The sequence below is a fragment of the Canis lupus genome, chromosome 14 (assembly GCF_011100685.1).
Source record: "Canis lupus familiaris isolate Mischka breed German Shepherd chromosome 14, alternate assembly UU_Cfam_GSD_1.0, whole genome shotgun sequence".
Lineage (NCBI taxonomy): Eukaryota > Metazoa > Chordata > Mammalia > Carnivora > Canidae > Canis > Canis lupus.
In genome coordinates, this window is record NC_049235.1 from 40,206,978 (window position 1) to 40,226,886 (window position 19,909).

At 38.6% G+C, this 19,909-nt stretch overlaps 1 long non-coding RNA gene across 5 annotated transcripts in view; it reads right to left on the bottom strand.

Moving 5' to 3' along the window:
- Positions 1-331: 331 nt before the first annotated feature.
- Positions 332-19,909, bottom strand: part of LOC119866376 — a 151,037-nt gene continuing 131,459 nt past the window's right edge. For 2 of the 5 annotated variants that reach the window (XR_005369591.1, XR_005369594.1), the window contains 3 exons: positions 8,032-8,114; positions 3,491-5,252; positions 332-1,235 (listed from right to left, as the gene is read on the bottom strand). This is a non-coding gene — a long non-coding RNA (uncharacterized LOC119866376). The remainder of the gene's footprint in view (positions 1,236-3,490; positions 5,253-8,031; positions 8,115-19,909) is intronic. The other 3 variants (XR_005369592.1, XR_005369593.1, XR_005369598.1) reach the window with 3 other exon arrangements.

The window sequence follows — 19,909 nt, forward strand, 5'->3', positions numbered from 1 at the left end:
AGTGTGAGATAAGACCAAAAGTGTAGATTTGGATCATACCATAGAGGCGAGGCTAAAGAATTTGAGATTTTTTTTCCAGCAGAGGGATAATATGATTGATATGATAATAGCTTTATTAATAATTGACCTATGGGGCAGCCCGGGTGGCTCAGCGGTTTAGCACCGCCTTCAGCCCAGGGCCTGATCCTGGAGACCCAGGATCGAGTCCTGGGTCGGGCTCCCACATGGAGCCTGCTTCTCCCTCTGCCTGTGTCTCTGCCTCTCTCTCTCTCTCTCTCTTTCTCTCTCTGTGTGTGTCTCTCATGAATAAATTTTTTTAAAAAATAGTTGACCTGGAAGCTTTGTGAAAGAACAAGTGGAAGAAAGAAATACCAAATCCAATGAGGAGATTGCACAGTGAGACAAGTAAAAAATTGTGATGTGATTTCAGGTAAGAGCAATGGAATTAAAAGGGAAGGAGTGGACTCAAGAGTTGGGGGAACTAGCATATGTGCTATTAATTAGTAAAGAAAGGAGGGTAATGTGGTGTTTCTAACTTATTTTTGTTATTTTGTTATATTGCTTGATTTTGCCTTTATTTTCATTAGAATAATGAGAATAATGGACTGTTAGCTTTATGTTAATTGCTTAATAAATGTGGGATACTTGACAACCAGTTTTATAGTCTGCCAATATTATTGCATTAGGAATTAAAATAAGACTTAACACCTATGAAAAATAAATAAAATAAAATAAAACTTAACACAATGTTTGACCTCTCTGTTTTATTCTTCCTAAGAACACTAGTCTTCTCTCATTCTTAGAAGATGGTTCTCAGTCCTGGCTGCTCAGTAGAATCCCCTGAATAACATTTTTAAAATGCTAAAATCTGAGATCCAGCCCTGGACAAATGAATCAGAATCTCTGGCAACTGGACTTGGGCATCAGTATCTTCAATTTTGGTCTCCACAGTGATTCCAGTGTACATCCTCAGTTGAGAACAGCTGACCTTGAACAAGATATACTGTAGTCTCTAAACAAGCATACTTGCCCACATGCTCTTTTTCCATTCATTGTGAAACTCACTGAGCACTCTCATGGTAGTTCATTCCTGAGTTTCAACCGAGGGGTAGTTCCCCAGAATTCCTTGATGTTCAGCATCCCTTGCTTGTTTCTCCCAACTCTACACCACTCCATTTTGAGAGAATAAATAATCTAAATTCCTCCTTGTAAGTATAGGTATGAGAAAAATTAGCCTGAAAATAAAATAGACACCATTGATAGCAGAGAGCAAAGACAGAAGACAGGTCCTTGGTGAGTTGAACTACTATATCAATCAGTCCAGAAGCCTAATCTATCACTGGACTTCAGGTTCATGTGAACCAAGAAATTTATCACTCAAGCCACTTTGATTTGGAGTTTCTGTTACCTCCAAGAGTATCGTATAATCAGCCCTCTATGCTCTTAAAATAAATGATTTTAGATCTTGTTGATCCCAGACCAAAAATGGCAAAGTGCAAACCTGAAATGTGACATCTTTTATAGGATACACAGCAACAATATTGTCTTAGTGACATAAACACTTGGGCTGTAAGTGCTGCACAGCTGTGAAAACCTGGACTTTGAAATCTGATGCATTTTCCAGCTGTATCCTGACCATGTTCTTTTGTTTTTAGCAGCATAAATTACATTACATGAAATTTACTTAGTGTTATTTCAGTGAATTTTTTTCTCTTTTGAAGATTCTATTTATTTATTTGAGAGAAAAAGAGAGCACAAGCTGGGGGAAGGACAGAAGGAGACAGAGAAGCAGACTCCCCACTGAGCAGGGAGCTTGATGCCACTCGATCCCAGGATCATGGGATCATGACCTGGGCTGAAGGCAGACACTTAACCGATTGAGCCACCCAGGCACACTTCAGTGAATTTAAAAAATATATATAAGTTCTAGGCTCTGAATATGCCCTTGAAATTTAATCACACCTATAATATTACCAGAAATTACTATCAAATTTTAGGTCTTGAAAATGTACTGAAAATCAATTTCTTCTAAGGATGCTTCTTAAGATACAGAAGAATGTAAAAAAAGAGGGAAAATAGAACCTACATTTATATTTGCTTATATAAAATCAGAAAACTCTGGAAGGAAGAAGTTATAAACAGTGGTTAATTTCAAGGAGGAGTGGGGGACTGGAGAGATGACAATGTTGGGGGAAACATACTGCTGCATACTTTTTATACTTTATGGTCTTTGAAGTAATGTGATTAGATTACCTATATACAATTAACATCTAACTTTTATAAAAATAAATTTTAAAATTATAAAATATACTTTTTACTAGAAGTACACCCAAATTAATTGATTACCATCAGAACCCACTCACATGAGAACCCTACCATCGTCACTCAATGCCACATTAATTTTAGCTGTAACAATACCGAATTAGAGATTTCAAAGCCTCTTAGTGGAATACTCTTCTTAGTGATTCAGTTCTATTAAAACATCCAAAACATTAAGCCCACAAGTGACCCTGACACCGCACAAGATGGGGTAAAGCAGTCAAAGTAAAGGGAAAGAAGACATAGTTAAAGATGAAGAACTGAAGAGTCTGAGTTGGCATTCCAGTCCAGAATATCTGAAGAATAAGCACAACTCACAAAACTAGATGTCTTACAAATGGTACAAGAGAATTGATTTGTTACAGCTCATTTAAGGTTTTTTGCATCATTGTCCTCCAACTTGCCCCAGCTGCTATTTCAAACCAGATCTTGTTCTCCACTTTCCCATCTCTAGGGATAGACAGTGGAGTCCAAGCCTAATAACAAAAATAATGATGCCAGCTAACATTAGTCGATGGTCTATTATACTCATTTCCTGCCAAGTATATATTTCAGACACATGCTAGCATTTAGAGGCACTCATAGACCCACTCAGATTCATTAGAAAATCAACAACAACAAATCAAAACTAGATCACTAATAAACCTTTTTCAAAAAAACTTTTAAGGAGGCTCCACACCCAAGTTGGGGCTTGAACTCACAAACCTGAGTAACCAACCCAGCCAGGCACCCTTGTAAACCTAATTTTTAAAAATTTACCCCTTGGGGATGCCTGGGTGGCTCAGCAGTTGAGCATCTGCCTTTGGCTCAGGGCATGATCCCGGAGTCCCAGGATCAAGTCCCACATCAGGCTCCCTGCATGGAGCCTGCTTCTCCCTCTGCCTGTGTCTCTGCCTCTCTCTCTGTGTCTCTCATGAATAAATGTATAAAATCTTTAAAAAAAATAAAAATAAATTAAAATTTACCCCTTGAGTAGATTCATAAATTATAGTACAACAACACTTTATAATTATATAAAGCTGCTGAAAATGACTGACAACTATAATAAAACATAGAAGAATATGTGACAGGGTGCCTGGGTTGGTTAAGCATCCTATTGACTGTTGGTTTTTGGCTCAGGTCATGATGTCCCAATTGTCAGACTGAGCCCCATGTTGAGCTCTGCAGTCACCTTTGAGTCTGCTTGAGAGTCTCTCCTCTTCTGCTCCTCTCCCCTCCTTTTTTTCAAAAAGAAGAATATGTAAATAAGATTAAATCATTAAGAAGCAGAATGCCAAATGGTACATAAAGGCATTACAATTACATAAAAAACATGCATGTGGATGAAGCACAGAAGATAATATACAAATTTTTAGTTGTATTCAAAAAGTGGGATTACAGGTGGTCTTTTTATCCTTTCCCACAGTTTCTTTAAATCTTCTTGTTACCCCATGTATTGTTTTAACCTATGTTAGCATGTAGAGTCAGCTGCATAACAAGATCCAATATATTGGCAAATTAAATAAGATTGTAGTTTATTTCTCTTTCATATGACAGTCCAAATATAAACCGTGCAGTGCTGATATGGTGCTTCTAAACTATGGGTCTACCTAGAAATACTGTTACTGAGAGTGAGTGAAGGGATTTAGGAAATCGACTCGCAGTTTTTTGCCTCACTACTGCCTTTTTTTCCTAAGGGTATGAAAACCCGTTTGTGGTTGTTTATGCTTTTAAACCCATATTAACTGCAGGCTCTCCACTCACCCCAATCTAGTAACTAGTTCCTTAAATCAATGATGCTTACCTCTTAACCAAGCACATGGTACTGCTTGGTTAAGCCAGACTAAGTTTTATGTTTCCCCAGATCCTCATATGGCTGGCTCCTGCTTCTCATTCAGGTCTCTGCTCACTCATATGGTGCTTCCTCAGAGATGCCATTCCTGAACTCCCCTATTTAAAGCAGCCTCTCATTTAGACATTATGTCTCTCACCTTTTTTTTTTAGTCTATCATTACTTAAAATTATTTGTCCCTATAATTTGTCTTCCCCAACAGAATTGAAGTCCCATGAGAGCAGAGAACTTGTTTACCTCAGCATCCAGTATGCAGCACCAAGCACAGTGCCTGACACACAGGGAGAAGACAAAAAATGGTGAATGACTGAATGATTGACCCTGCAGTAACTGTAGTGCTGAAGGAGCCCAGCAGGGAAATAATAAGAAACACTTGACAATGGCTGGGGGGCGGCCATTAAAATATCAGGGGGACAAAAAGATGGTTTGCAAGCTAGTGGGAAAATACCTGATTGTTATCTAAACTCATTTAATCTTGGAGGACTGATTCAGGGTGCAGGCATATGCTTCTTCAGAAAAATGGTGTACCACTAAGCTCCATTAAACCTGTTCGTCCAAACTCCTGACCAGCTCATCTCCCTATAACCTTCAGAGTTCAAGGCAACAGTTGATGGTGTTAACAGAAATCATCCAACTGAGACTGTAATAGTGAATATAAAAAAAAAAACAGTTGGAAGTAAATCGTTCTCTCTCTTCTTTACAACTGAGGCAAGTACGATACACACTGAATTCAAGCATACATCCCAGTGAGAAGAGAATAAAAGCACTGCCATCCAAAAGGGAGACCTTATTCGAAATTCAGTTTGCTTACTTTTCAACCAAATTTAGCATTATATAAATTTCAATAACAGCTCCTGAAGCATGTCTTATGGACAAGCCAGGAACAAATCCCTTAAATATGCATAGGAGGTAATTCTAGCAAATGCAAAGTTAAATCAACACAAATGTGAAGAGATATTCCTCCTGCTAAATTATCAATAATAATTCCTTAGATACTAAGATCCTAAGATCTTACCTTAAATAGTGAGAGCCCACCAAGGTGTGAGGAGATATGAGGGATTACAGAAAGTGTCCAGCCTAATATTGCTAATGGATTCTTGTGCTGAAAGCATACAATTAATTCATTACATAGTTATGACATCCAAACATGGCACATAGTAGGCCACTTGAAAATCAAATTACAAAAAAAAAAAGAGAAAATCAAACTACTTATATGTTATTGCCTCCAAAGTTGCACAAAACTTTAGCTTTCATAGCAGCATTGATTTAAGAAATCTTTTCCTGAGAAAATAATTTTTTAATGAACATGAGAACTAAAAGGATGTTTCCAAAAGACAAGTCATTATTTTCCTTGTAAACCAGACCACCTCTTGAGTCCCTCATTTGTGAATGGTGACACGATCTTCCCAGGCACATTTCCAGTGTCTACAGAGAAGCTCACAGTGCCCTCCTCATCTCCTCTCAACAAGGTCACAACTAATAGCTTCTTCACTTTTCCCTCTACCAACACAACGGAATTTGAGTTCCTTTCCTATGACATTCCAGGTGCAGCCCAATTTGGATTCATTTCACTCTCCAGCATCACCTCTCACGACAAATCCCCCAAGCATACCTGAACCCTAACTAAGTTAAAAACATTTATCTCTCTGTGTCATTGTCCCTACCAATTGTTGAATCTGAAATGCTGAAATACTGTCCCCTTACTCCAATTCCTTCTTTCTATTCACCTTTCACCTTCTAGTGCTCAGCTCCAGTGCTACCTTCTCACTTAACTTTATCTCAATATCATCATGAACTCCTTTCACCTTGCTCCCAAGACATTTTGCTTGTTTATAACAATTTAAAATAACATCATCATTATTATTATTGCTATTATTGAGGCCTTACTCTGTGCCAGACACTTTGCTAAGCAAACATTAACTCATTCAGTCATCACATTATTATTCCATCTTACAGAGGCCTCTACAAGGTTAATTCTTTTTTTTTTTTTTCAAGATTAACTCATTTGAAGTCACACAGTTAGGAAGTGGGGAATTGAAATCAAGATACCCTAACTCCAGAGACAATGTTATCTTAGAGCCCTCTGCCTGACACTATAATTAGTATTCATGCCTCTGTCTCTCCATTGATACTATAAGTTCCTTGATACATGGGGTTGTATCTTTGTAGCTCTGTATCCCCGCAGTGTCTAGCACTGTGTTTTGTACGTAAAGTTTTGTGCTCAGATTCTTTAATAAGTAAACAGAAGAGAGGGTGTGGAAATTTGACAACTCTAATATAGTATAGTTTTCTTACACCACTCCTTTCTTTCCTATCATCCACCTCCCCACCATGTTAGTATAGAGTACCAAAACTGCACATAGCTCTGAAACCGATATTAGCTAAAATGTCCTGAGAAGTGAAGCGATGCAAGTACCACATGATGAGCAGGCTAATAGAGGCTCAACATTTGAGAGGCAGCTAGAAATACGACAACAGTTCCAGCTAACTTCCACACAAGTGGCAACCATTTTATCTAAGCTGCAAGATTCCCACCCTCTAAGCATTACTATCATAATATTCATGGGACAATAACAATTGCTAGATGCAGTTCAGAATGTTGAATTGGACGTCATCTTTACCTAGGAGACTGCTAGTTTAGGCCTACAGGAACCTAAGAACGGCCATCGCCTTCTCTCCTCTGTCTCCCACCCATACATGTATTCAATAAGCAACGCAGCAATATTCCTCCAGTGAGTCAAAGGACCCATGGATACTGCATGAGGCATTCAGCAAAGATGCATTAAGTTAATTAGGCTGAGACGACAGCATTTAGTGTGCTGCAGTACTGACTTGCCATATAGACCTTGGTGTCCCACACAAGTTAGTAGAGTTTTTAAATGTGATTAATGCCTTAACAGAGTTTATGATGTGAGATCAAAGATGTAGCCCAGGTTGGCCCTAGAAAAAAATGTAGGAGAGGCAGAAATATAATTCTCACCTCTCCTAATAGCATCACCTTCTGCTTGTGGTATGTGCCCCCTTTATTCCACTAGGCTCCATCCCATTTCCAATTTCAACTAATCTCTGCTCAACATTTCTCTGGCGATAGGCCAATTAATACATTACATTGTGAATTTAAATTTTGATCAAAGTAATACATGCACATCATTTGAAAACTAGAACTTGACAAAAAGCAGTCCTGTTGTCCACATGCTCCCAGCCCTATTCCTGTTTCCTCGTGGTAACCCCTTTCCATCCTTTTAGTTGTGCCTTTTGGTGTTTGCATCCATTTTATAAAGAATGTGGGTATGCTGTTATTTCTTGATTTTTGTATTTTAAACATTATTTGCTTCCTGCTATGGGAGATGAGGAATTACCTCTTTTAACACATCTCCACACACACCCAAAAACAAACACATATTTCCCCTTCTCCATCTTCCCAGTGTAACGATGGTGTACTTTTAAGTTAAACCCATAATTGAAGATTACATCATTATGAATCTATTAATCTTGTTTACAGTTCAGTCCTACAATATATTATATTTCTTGTACAACTTTTCATTTCCTAAAAGTTCATACTTTCCTCTACTTTTTTTGGTTGCTTGAATTTCTATATACCTATCATCAACTTATTCTCAAACTCTCTATTAGAACTGAAAACTCCTCTCAATGTGGTCAATACCTCATGTAATCTGTCAGTTTAATTTGTTTCCCAGTGACTTCTCTAACAACTCCTCTGTTCTTCCATTACAATCTGGACGACTTGTTTTCTAGGTTTCTTGATATCTACCACTGTGGGGCTTCCTCCTGCATCATCTTGGGAATCCCCTTTGCCTCCTTCCTGTGTTAGATCCCGTACCTTTTTTATTTCATGCCTTCCTCTTTCTTATTTTACTTACTCATTTTCATGAAGCATATCCTTCCATATTTTTTTCTTTGAAAAAGGATGTAGGGGCAGTAACTCTGTTGAGACCTCACATATCTGAAAACACATTTACCCTCATGTTTAGACAGGTATAGAATTTTTGTTTGGTAAGCATTTTCTCTCAGATTTTTTATAGCATTTCTCCATGGTTTTCTAGTTTTTAATATTTAACAGACAGAGAAACTGAAGGCCAGCGTACTCAGTAGCAAAACCAAGCCTCAAGGTCACATCTTTCTCTTTCTTTTAAGATTTTATTTTTAGTTAATCTCTACACATAAAGTGAGGCTTGAACTCACAACCCTGAGACCAAGAGTTGCATGCTCCACCAAATGAGCCAGCCAGGTGTCCCAAGATCTCATCTCTTTAATTCAAATGCTGGGAGTATTCTTCCCCTATAAAACCTAGCCTCTATTTACCAAAGCGTGGCGGGATAAAATGGAACTACTTCCAGCAGTATTTGTAATTACATAAAGAGCTCATTTGTAAACCTAAAGCTTGAGTTGAAGGATTGAAGTCATAATGGTAAAATTACCAATGATATGTAGTTAATTTGAGGGACAGGACCACTCAAATCATAGGGCACAGCTTTTATTACCACCCACTGTGTCAAGCTGGTAGCATGTCCTAAAGTTTCTTGGGACTCCAGAAATTGAGTGTTTTATTTTGTTTTTAAATATTTTTTTAATTTTTAAGTAATCTCTATACCCAACATGGGGCTCAAACTTAAAGAATTGCATATTCAGGACGCTTGGGTGGGTTAGTGGTTAGTGTCTGCCTTTGGCTCAGGGCGTGATCCCAGAGTCCTGGGATCGAGTCCCGCACCGGGCTTTCTACAGGGAGCCTGCTTCTCCCTTTTCCTATGTCTCTGCCTCTCTCTGTGTGTCTCTCATGAATAAATAAATAAAATCTTTTTTAAAAGAAAGCCAGACATGCTTACTGCCCATTATAAACAATCTAGGTTCCCTAACTCCGGGTTACTCACCTGTAATACTCCTCATTGCATGTATAGGTGTCATCTGATCATCTTTACATTGCCCAGTGGGAGTAGAGGCTCAGGGACCTGGCACAAATGCTGACATTCTGGCTACTGCTGGTGCTGTGAGTAATAAACTGTCTTTGGTTTCTGACGTAAGAGCATCACACAAAACTGTGGCAGGCTACCTTATTGGTTTGCAAGTAGAATAAAATGTCAGACCCCTTGCAGTTCTTGAAAGAGACATACCCCAAAATATATAGAAGAAACATTTGGGAGATATATGGATTAAAAAATAGTTTCCTATAAAAATAATTTTTTTGGCTTGGAAATACAGTTTTCAAACCCAACCACAGAGTAGAAGTCTAAAAATAAAATATACTTGAAATTTGGCTTCAACAAGTTAAATATTTTGCAATGCATCTAAGGTGCCTATGTTTCTTGTAAGTATTCGATATTTCTATGATTAGCATTCTCTATTTTCTCAAAGCTCTTCACAAAACACTTATTCTCTAAGATATGACCACTTGGGAGGTAGCCGGAAGAAGGATCTCTTACAATTAACTAAAGTCTTCAAGGGCTATTTCAACTCTTTCTGTGGAGCCAAAGCATAATAAAATCTTTCAAATGTCTTAGAAACCCTTAACAAATTAAGCCATAATACCAGGAAATATCTTTGAATACATGTGATTCATTCCTGCTTTTGGCATCATTAGCAACATCACTGAATGCATTAAACACTGTGAACTCTGACCTTATAAAGTGCTTCAAGTTCAGTACTACTGCAAGTAATCTTCATCATCACATCACACTTGAAATACACAGAATAAAACACAGCATCAAGAAGAAAACACCTGTTTGCCATCATGCAACATGTACTTCTGACCCAGTGAGAAAGAACAGTTCAGAGCCAAGCATATATGAGAGTAAGTCTCTTGTACACTGTAATTCTAAAAAGTTCATTTATTGTGCTGTCACCTCCCAAAGTCATCCTGATGTAGAGCACACTTAAGAAAACTAGAGGAAGGCTCCAGGACAGATGGAAAGCACACTCTGATGAACTTTTCTTTTTTTTTTTTTAAGATTTTATTTATTTATTCATGAGAGACACAGAGAGACAGAGGGAGAGACGCAGGCTCCAAGCAGGAAGCCCTATGTGGGACTCAGTCCCGGGACTCTAGGATCATGCCCTGGGCTGAAGGCAGGTGCCAAACCACTGAGCCACCCAGGAGTCCCTCTGATGAACTTTTCTGCTAGAGCTATGGTAAAGGGGAAAGAACACAGGTTACGGATTCAGGAGAATGCTATTCAAATTCCAGCTCCACTCTAACCAGTCATGAAGCTTTGGGCATAGATTTTTACCTTTTCTGAGCTCAACTTCCTTGTCTGGAAACTAGCTGTGGTAATACCCAACAAGATTGTCTTGAAGATCACAAGTTAATGCTAAATGTGCAAATTTCTGGCACATACAGGACTCTTAATAAATATTTGTTGAATCCAAATTGCAGAGTAGGCCTGGAGCAGTGCTTGGCTTTCCAGATTAAAATGATACAGAATCCTTAGACCCACTAAAAACCTGATGACTCTATTTAAAATAAGAGACATTTTCTTCCTTATGTACAGGGCTTCTTCTTAAAAAAAAAAAAAAAAAAAGAGATTTTATTTATTCACGAGAGACACAGAGAGAGAGAGGCAGAGACATAGGCAGAGGGAGAAGTAGGCTCCATGCAGGGAACCCGATGTGGGACTCAATCCAAGGACCCCAGGATCACGACCTGAGCCAAAGACAGACACACTCAACCACTGAGCCACCCAGGTATCCCTAAAGGGCTTCTTAAAGTTAAGAAAAGTTAACCTCCTTCCTGAGATTATTGTATTAAGATGAAGGTGGAAAATAGATGTGATACCAGCTAATAGATAGCCTTGAATGCCAAGTAGGGAATTTGGGCTTTATTCTATGAGGAAATCATTAATGTTTCTAAACTGGAGAATGACAGCTTAAGGAAAATTACTCTCATAGCAATGAATGAAATGATTTGGTGGTGGTTAAAGAGTGCAAAAGAAAGATTGGTTAGGAGGCAATTTAAATATTCCAGAGCAGAGGCATCAGACATTCAGATAATGATGGTAGTATTGATGGACCTGACATGAGGTCAAAAAATCTCTTACTGGCTATGAACTGCTCATGGAAAATGAGGAGCATTTACCCTTCAGATGATAATGTGTTTATCATACAGTCGCCCTGGTAATCACTTCACAAAATAATTCCTTCAGGTAGTTGATATTTTCACATATCACTCTTAATAACATGAATATAAAAATGTGACTTGGCCTAAAACAGACACTTTTTAAAAGATTTTATTTATTTATTTGAGAGAGAGATCATGAGTCAGGGTGAAAAGCAGAGGGAGGGGGAGAAGCAGACTCCCTGCTGAGCAGGGAGCCCCAGGTAGGGCTCCATTCCAGGACCCCAGGATCATGACTTGAGCTGAAGGCAGACACTGAACCGACTGAGCCACTCAGGTGCCCCTAAAACACACTTTTAGAATAAATAAGTAAATTTTATTTATTCTAACACCAACCTTCCAGTCTTGAGGGAGGAGGATAGAAAAATTATCTTGAAAAGACAAGACATGAATTTAAGAGTTCAGTGAAACAAAGTCAAATTTTTGGCTTAAGCTTTTAGTTTATAAACATGTTAATAAGTTTTTTATACAACGAGAATAAGAAATAGGGTAAGAATAGGAATACACTGAGCATCCTATTGCAGGGCTGTGTAAATGCAGAAGGCTCACCAGTTGCAGGAAATTGTGGCTATTCAGGCTATGCAGGACAGAAGAAATCACCTCATTATTTGTGTTCTTTTTATGACTGGAAACTCATCCTCTCAAATATTGCCATGATTTTCAGCAAGCAAGATCATTTAGGTTTGCCATCTCAGGGGCTATTAAGAAATATTGGGTGGACATTACTAGGTTCATGTGCTTGTTTACTTCTTTCATTTTTCTCTTTGCTGACCAAAGGAAATCACAAACCATTATGTGCAACTGTGCCATCATTACAGATTTATGAGAGAAATAAATGACTCCTTTGATAGATTTAAGAATGCAGAAGGCTTAAGTAGATGCTTTCCTCAAAACATAATTCCATTTTCCATCGCCAAACCTGGCCTCTTGCAAATCCCTCCTTCTTTATAACTACTAATCCTGATATAGAGAAAGCAGAATATTGAAGAAAAATAAGTTTCATATAACCCACCACTACAATATTTAACTCTTCAAACAAATTCATGATTATATTCAGTATCTGTCTACTTAAGGACAAGGTAAGTTTCATGGAAAATGTTAGTTCCCTAATGATAAAGAATGGCATATAAACGCCCATAAGTGGTAAGCCATGCCCCTCAAAGTATGACAGTTTTAATCAAAACTACATCTCAAATAGTTACGAATAACTGAACATTTTTGAGTTTGAAATTCTCAAATAGAAACTGGGAAGAGTTAGACTTGCCAAGAAGATGCAAAGCAACATAGTTCCATGTATTGAACAACTGTTATGCCAAATGCATGGTTTTAGTAAATCTTCACTCAGTCTTGATCAAGTAGCATTAAGAGAGCCAAAGACCGAAAAGGCAGTCCAATCAAGCTGCTAACCAAGCCAAGTCCTCTCAGTGCTAAAGAAGATGAGAGAAGTTGAAATGAAAGGAGAGGAAATATGATAGATTGCAAAAGGGGCTCACAAATGCCTCCCATGCCAGTATATGCACCTCTATACACTATGACTTTGTATCATGTGGATGAGCCTGGGCAAGCCTCCTGATGATGACAGGCATGTGGCTCTCAAGCAAACACAGATGCAACCACCAGATATACGTAGAGCCTTTCAGCCCTGGCCAAACCACTTTTGATGAGAAAAAAAAACCCAGCTAACCCATAAAATTGTAAGAAATATAGCTACTGTTGGGTTTTTTTTTTTTTTAAGATTTTATTTATTTTGCTAGACAGTGAGTGAGAGAGAGAATGAGCAGCAGGGAGGGGCAGAGGGAGAACAGACCCCCCACTGAGCAGGGAGCCCAGATGCACGCGTGGCCCTATGCAGGGCTCTATGAGGGGCTCCATCCCAGGACCCTGGGATCATGACCTGAGCCAAAGGCAGAGGCTTAACTGACTGTGCCACCCAGGTGCCCCACTATTGTTTTAATCCAAAGTTTTTGGACAGTGCATTGTGCAGCCAGAGCTGATAGAGAAAGTGGTATGAGAACTGGAAAGCTGCTGTGACAGCAACTTAGAATACACAGCACTTACTTTGGGACCAGGTGGGAGACTGATTGGAAAGGTGGCAAAAATAAATGGTAGCCAAAATTGGTAAAATGGTGCATAAATTGTTAACAGAGGCCAGACAATCAATGAAGATACTGCTCCAGCCCCCTGGAAAAAAAATGGAGTCTGTGTCATATAGTAGTGAAACAATGGCAAAGTTAATGTCCATGATAATTTGAAAGATAGAAAATTACCTAATGCATTTGTAGATTTGGCTAAGGAGCTTTCTTGGCAAAAATGTTAAGGGAGTGGTTTTATTTTTATTTTTTAATTGTGTAAGATAAGGTATAAAACAAAGAGATGAGCAAAAGAGGGAACTGTAGTTTTCCCGCAGAATTCTATAGGCATTATAAAAAGAGCCAGGGGTTGAGAGTTTAGAAATAAAACAATTATATATCTCTGGTCTCTCTAGCCATTAAAGATTCTCAAAGTAAGAACTGAGGTCAGTAGTAAAGATCCAAATCAAGGGGGTGGCTAAAAGACTCCTTATTAAACCACTGAATGGTGTACAGTGATACCTAGAATCTTAAGGATGCTGTATCACAGCTGATGCACAGCCTGAAGTCGAAAGTGGCCTTCTCAAAGAGTTGGGTCCTGTGCCTCTAGGGCATAGAGTAGGCCCAAATTAGATTCCTAGGAAGCTCACAAGTTTTTAAGAGACTTGCCCTAACTAAATTCTGGCCAACTTAGACTAAAACAGAAAGAATTTGAAATAAAAAAATTTCTCTGGGCCCTTAATTTTCTACATGCAAGATGCAAGCTGAGAAAGCAACCCAACTACAAACATGAGTTATTCTTTATTGAAGTGGAAGAGTGTCTCAGAAGGGAGAAGAAAGTGCCCAGAAGGCAATAAACCCCCTTCCTCTGAGAAGAGCCTGAGAGGACAATAAGCCAGAGAGTCAACTCTAGGAAAAACATCTGGACCTAATCAAGAAATGCTACCTGCTTCTTGGATAGAGGGAATCTAGCAACATGTGCCTCGCTAAACTTCAGAATTGCTGTGGACAATGTTTTTTAAATGTTAGCAAAAGTTTATTATTCTGAGTGTTACTTCCTTTTTTTCTTTTAAAGGAATCTCTATACCCAACATGGGGCTCAAACTCACAACTCCAAGATCAAGAGTTGTATGCTCCACCAACTGAGTCACCCAGGTGCCCCTCTGATTATTACTGCTTAAGACCTTTAGTATATAAAGCGTTCTAGAGGTAAGAGCTTCCATCCCTAGTAATTGAAACTAGAACCACAACTAAATAGCTCACCCAAAATAGCAGTTACATTCTTTCTTGGATCTTAGGAAGTCTGCAACTTTGCACATTAGAAACTATGTGAGGTTACCCATTTTAATTAGCAACCCTGGAATTCTAGATTATCAGAATCGTAAGCTTTGATGGAAATTGTGCCAGTTTCTCTAATTTGAATTGCAGGTTTTTTGCCTCTGTAATCTAATCTATATACGCTATATGTTTTGACCCCAAATCCTCATCTGAGTGTCCTCCTTCATTTTTTATGTTGAATCTAAAGGGATTTGTGTTGGTAGCTCCTGGGAGGAAAATAATAGGCTCTCTGAAATTAGTATTTGTTGACTATAAACAGAAATAATCCAAGTTCTTCCTGGACCAATAGCTCTCCAATTGTTCTAAGTCACATCCATTGTACACTTCAAAGGGCCGCAAAAGAAGCAGCAAATCATGTTAATCTTGCCAAGCACAAGAGCACAAGTTCAGGCCCAGTGTCCTTAGCAATAGGATTAAGGATACAAAAATTGAGGAACGTAGGACTTCACCTGGGAGTGTTAATGGGGTTACCCTGTCCCTGTTTCACTATTTTACAGAGGGTGACACAGAACACCTCCCATCCTGAGGTAAACTTTCCCAGACCACATCTGGCTTGGCCAAGCCAGTCCAGCCGAGAAGAGCTCCCCACCCCCACCAAACCATGAGAAATCATGAATGTTGTTTAATCCACCAAGTTTAGGTATGGTTTTTAGCAAGAAAAACTCCATGGATAAAAGGGGTTCTTCCTAAAGAAATTTGTTCTTTGGGGGGAGCACCTTGGTGGGCTGTGGTTGAGCGTCTGCCTTTGGCTCAGGTCGTGATCCCAGGGTCCCAGGATCAAGTCCCACACTGGGCTCTCTGCAGGGAGCCTGCTTCTCCCTCTGCTTGTGTCTCTGCCTCTCTCTGTGTCTCTCTCATGAAGAAATAAATAAAATCTTAAAAAAAAAAAAAAGAAGAGGAAGTTTGTTTTTTGGGATTATAGCAAGAGCAGAAAAGAAAAAGGAGCATGTAACATAGAGCAAGATTTTACAGAAAAGTTTCTAAAAGAAAATACAGTAAAGGAAAGGGTATACAATGGAGAGGAAAACAAAAGGAAGTATAATTGATATGCCCAGAATTTGATTTTTAAAATAAAAGCCAGAGTCCACCTAGGAATCTACACATATTTAGTTCGTACATCAACAGTCTTACATGCTGCAGTAGTGGACAATTGGAATTTTCATCCCCAATTCAGGTGAGTAGATCGTTAAATTGTGTACATGATTCTATAATACTGAAGCAGGAAAATTATCTCATACTCTTAGAAAAATTTTCATCAAGCAGGAGAGAAATAAAAAGGGTCGTAACATTTTATACAAAAAAATAATCAGATTATCTTATTCCCTTGAGTCTTCTAATTTATCAAGAATATATTTAATTAGGGCAGCCCCAGTGGCGCAGCGGTTTAGCGCCGCCTGCAGCCCAGGGCGTGATCCTGGAGACCCTGGATGGGGTCCCACGTCGGGCTCTCTGTGTGATGCCTGCTTCTCCCTCTGCCTGTGTCAATGCCTCTCTCTCTGTCTCTATGAATAAATAAATAAAATCTTTTTTAAAAAAAAGAATATATTTAATTAATAGATTCCTTTCAACAGGTCTTAGAACCTTTCTACTTGCTCTTCTGTCTGTCTGGAACGCTCTTCCCCTGTGCATTTCCATGTTTCAAATATCACCTTCTGGCGATGCTTTTCCTGACCACCCTCTTCGAATTGTAAACTGTCTCCTATTTCCCTTGCCTGCTTTATTTTTCTTTGTATTTAAAAACCTTTCATGTACTATATAACTTACTTGTTTGGCTGATGATTACTCTCCCACTAGAATGTAAATTTCATAAACACAGGGACTTTTTTCTGTTTTTCTCACTGTTGTATCCCAAACACCGAAAAACCCTGACAGGTTTCTGGTAGGCCCTCAATAAATATTCACTGAATGAAAGAACTGATTTTTTTGTCATTACATTGTTCTTTGGCATCATATTAGCAGACACTCATAATTTTCATTGCCAAAACAAAAAAACGGTGTGACCTAAATGTGGTATCCTGTTCACAGCAGTAGTCGATACTTTCAAAAGGAGGTAAAACTTCAATATGAATCTCGCCACTTGCTCAGAGCATCATAAGGAAATAGAGAATTGCAAAAGCTCCCACAATGCTCTGTTTGTGGCCTGAAGCATGAGATTCTATTACCTTTATCTTAATATTCATAACTGCAGTATTATGACTGGTCATAAAATTACCTAGCCCCTTCTAATTCATCCATTGACTGAATCTATAGCCTCCCAGGGTAGTAAATTCCACAGGTGGGCCATAAACTGGGTGAAAAAGGAAAAATCTTTTCCTTGTGCTTTTTTTGTATTCTAAATTTATATCAGCTGTTAATTTTACAAAATGAGTGACCCTTGTCTTAATATTTGGAAGACACAAAATTATGTAAATTGAGCCTGCAGTTAAGGATGCCATTTTAGTCATTTTATATGGTCATGTGCCAATTATCATGTGAACATGCGGCTGGGTTCGAAGGGTAGAAATAGTTCATTCTTTTCCTTTTAGGTTTTTACCGTCATAGGAGGACAGAGAAGACACGTCAGGATAGAGATAAAGGGAAAAGGAGAAAAGGAAAACAAACAAGGAACATGTGAGACCATCCAGACGGTGGATCACTATCGTTCTACTCGAGTTTTTTAAAAATTGCTAGGCTCTAAGATGATAAGATCAGGAAATTGATTCAATCCTCTTTAAAGCTAAGTTTTTCCTAGGGAACTGTAACAGCATTTGACTCTTTCTGTCCCTGATGTTAGAGCAAATGAAAAGAAGAAGGATTTGCTCTTGACAGGCTCTTATTCTTAAGGCTAAGGTCATCTTTAAAACCTATTAACAAAGTATTTTTTAATACAATAACTGCATGGGATTTGGGTGTGTGTGTGTCATTTCTCACAGGATGTAGTCCATTTCATTGAAATGTGTAAGGTCAGTTGGTAAGGGGCAGTCTGCTGCCTGCTGCATGATTCATCAGTTGCAGGGGGCCTCAGTGGGATTAAGCCTTGGAACAAACAGGGATTGTTTGTTTATTTACATGTTATTGGCAATTCAGAACTTTCTTCACTGTACTAATTACAAATCTTTGTAAGAACCCAAGATTCCCCATTATTTAAGCTTAGACTTCTAATTAAATCTTTTAGGGATTACATACAGTCTTAATACAGGGCAAGAAATGGTGGACATACCCATGTGAAATGATGAAGCATTTTGGCACTGGGGTTTTTAGGAGATGAAAAAGTGTGCACACTGAAAAACCGTTAATATTGCAAATTATGATATACTGCTCATCAGCATCTACGTAGGTTGACACACATGTATTAGAAAAAAAGCATGAGGGCACCTGGGTGGCTCAGTGGTTGAGCATCTGCCTTTGGCTCTGGTCATGATCCTACGGTCCTAGGATCAAGTTCCCCATCAGGCTCCTGCAGGGAGCCTGCTTCTCCGTCTGCCTGTGTCTCTGCCTCTCTATGTCTCATGAATAAATAAATAAAGTCTTTTTAAAAAATCATCATAGGCTGGAAAGGATTTTGCAATCATCCGGTACAATGTGAACATTTTACAAAAGATGAAATGAGAGCTTGAGAAGTGATGTATTCAAGATAATGCAGCTACTTAGTGGAAGGCAGAAAGGTCAGGCTATTGTGGTGACTTTCATCAATGGCCAACAATTCTGCCTATGTCATAACATCTCCAACAGGGGGACCTTTCAACATGTGAACCGTGACAGGTCACTTTAAGATTTCACTGCAAGCCTTGTATGCTCAAGTTCAGAGAAATCTGCTTCTCTTTCTCAAGATCTGGAACACTAGAAAGACTACTTCACCATGAACATGATCAATGGGAAAAGCAACTTATAAATAAATGTACAAGGAAAGAGTTGCAGTGATGCTCCTTCCTCTCTGACCACCTCCCTTCCACCCTCCTGCCCAAAAGATGAGTAGAGTAATGACAGCCTGTTCGGTAGTGCACTGTCAATGCATCAGACAACACTGACGAGAGTGTTGATCTAATAGATACTAAAATATTACTTCCGAACCCAGGATTCCAGTTTTCTTTACACTGTGACACATAATTATAACTTTAGGTCACATATCATGGGTCTGGCCAGAAGCTTGGAGTCATGCCACTATTGCTTCTGCCATTACTAATTCTCTATTCTTTAGAGATATTTTTATGCTTTGTGTGTCATTCTGTCACATGGAGTATGTTGTAATGAGTGTATTTATGAGTCCAGCCATTGGGAGTGGGAACTGATGTATTATGTAGCCTTGCACCTATGTGCAGCTGAATTATAACACAGGTCTTAACAGCCAACAAGTCTGTGTTCAGAGAAAAAAAAAATTTCCAAACATAAACCATATTCTTGGCACTAGCCTCGAATGCTGGACATTCATAACCCACCAATGCCCAGACTATAAATTTGCAAGTTGCATTAATATGGCAGTAAAAGTCACTCTTCTGAAAGCTGCACTTGTAAAATATTTATAAATTCACATGGTTGTTCCTGGCAAATAACTACATCTGTCAGCTCTGCCTTTTTGCTCCCAAAGCAGCAGGGTTGGTGTCCTGTGTAATTCACAATATGTTCATAAAAAATTATTTTGGAAAAATCAAGATGGACGATATTTTTGTTCTAGGGGGAAATGTATCTGCTCCTTCAATGGTTTGGTGTTACTGTTTGATCTCCTGAGATTTTTTTTCTCATCAAGGCTTTTTCTCTGAACAAGTTTTCATTTTATTGGACTTATCTAGTTTCCAAATTAGCAAGCATACTCCTGTGGGGCTGTCTTAAAAATCCCATATTAATATGTACAACACAGTGGACTTTTTCTGTCCTGAGGCCAATATGTATCAATGCCACGTGGTGAAGAAATTTTCTATGTATATTATCACCTCCCTACAGTATTTAGGAGACATTTACATAGGGAGCTGTCTATACAGACTTGTCCAAGTAGTTGTCTGCTTGTTTATCCTTAAGATAGGAGAAAAATAAAAAGAGAAAAGATACCAGATTACATTTTCATACAGATGTATTCCATTTAGGGACATTCTTTTCAGCCCACTCTTTCTGAAAAACACAGATAAACAAACAAACCAAAAATGCCCTCTGACATCCTACCTACTAACAGGCTGAGTACTTGACAACAAAATATGTTCTTGTATTTATGTCTACATATTTTTTTCCTTTTCCTTTTCCTTCTCTCTCCTCCCA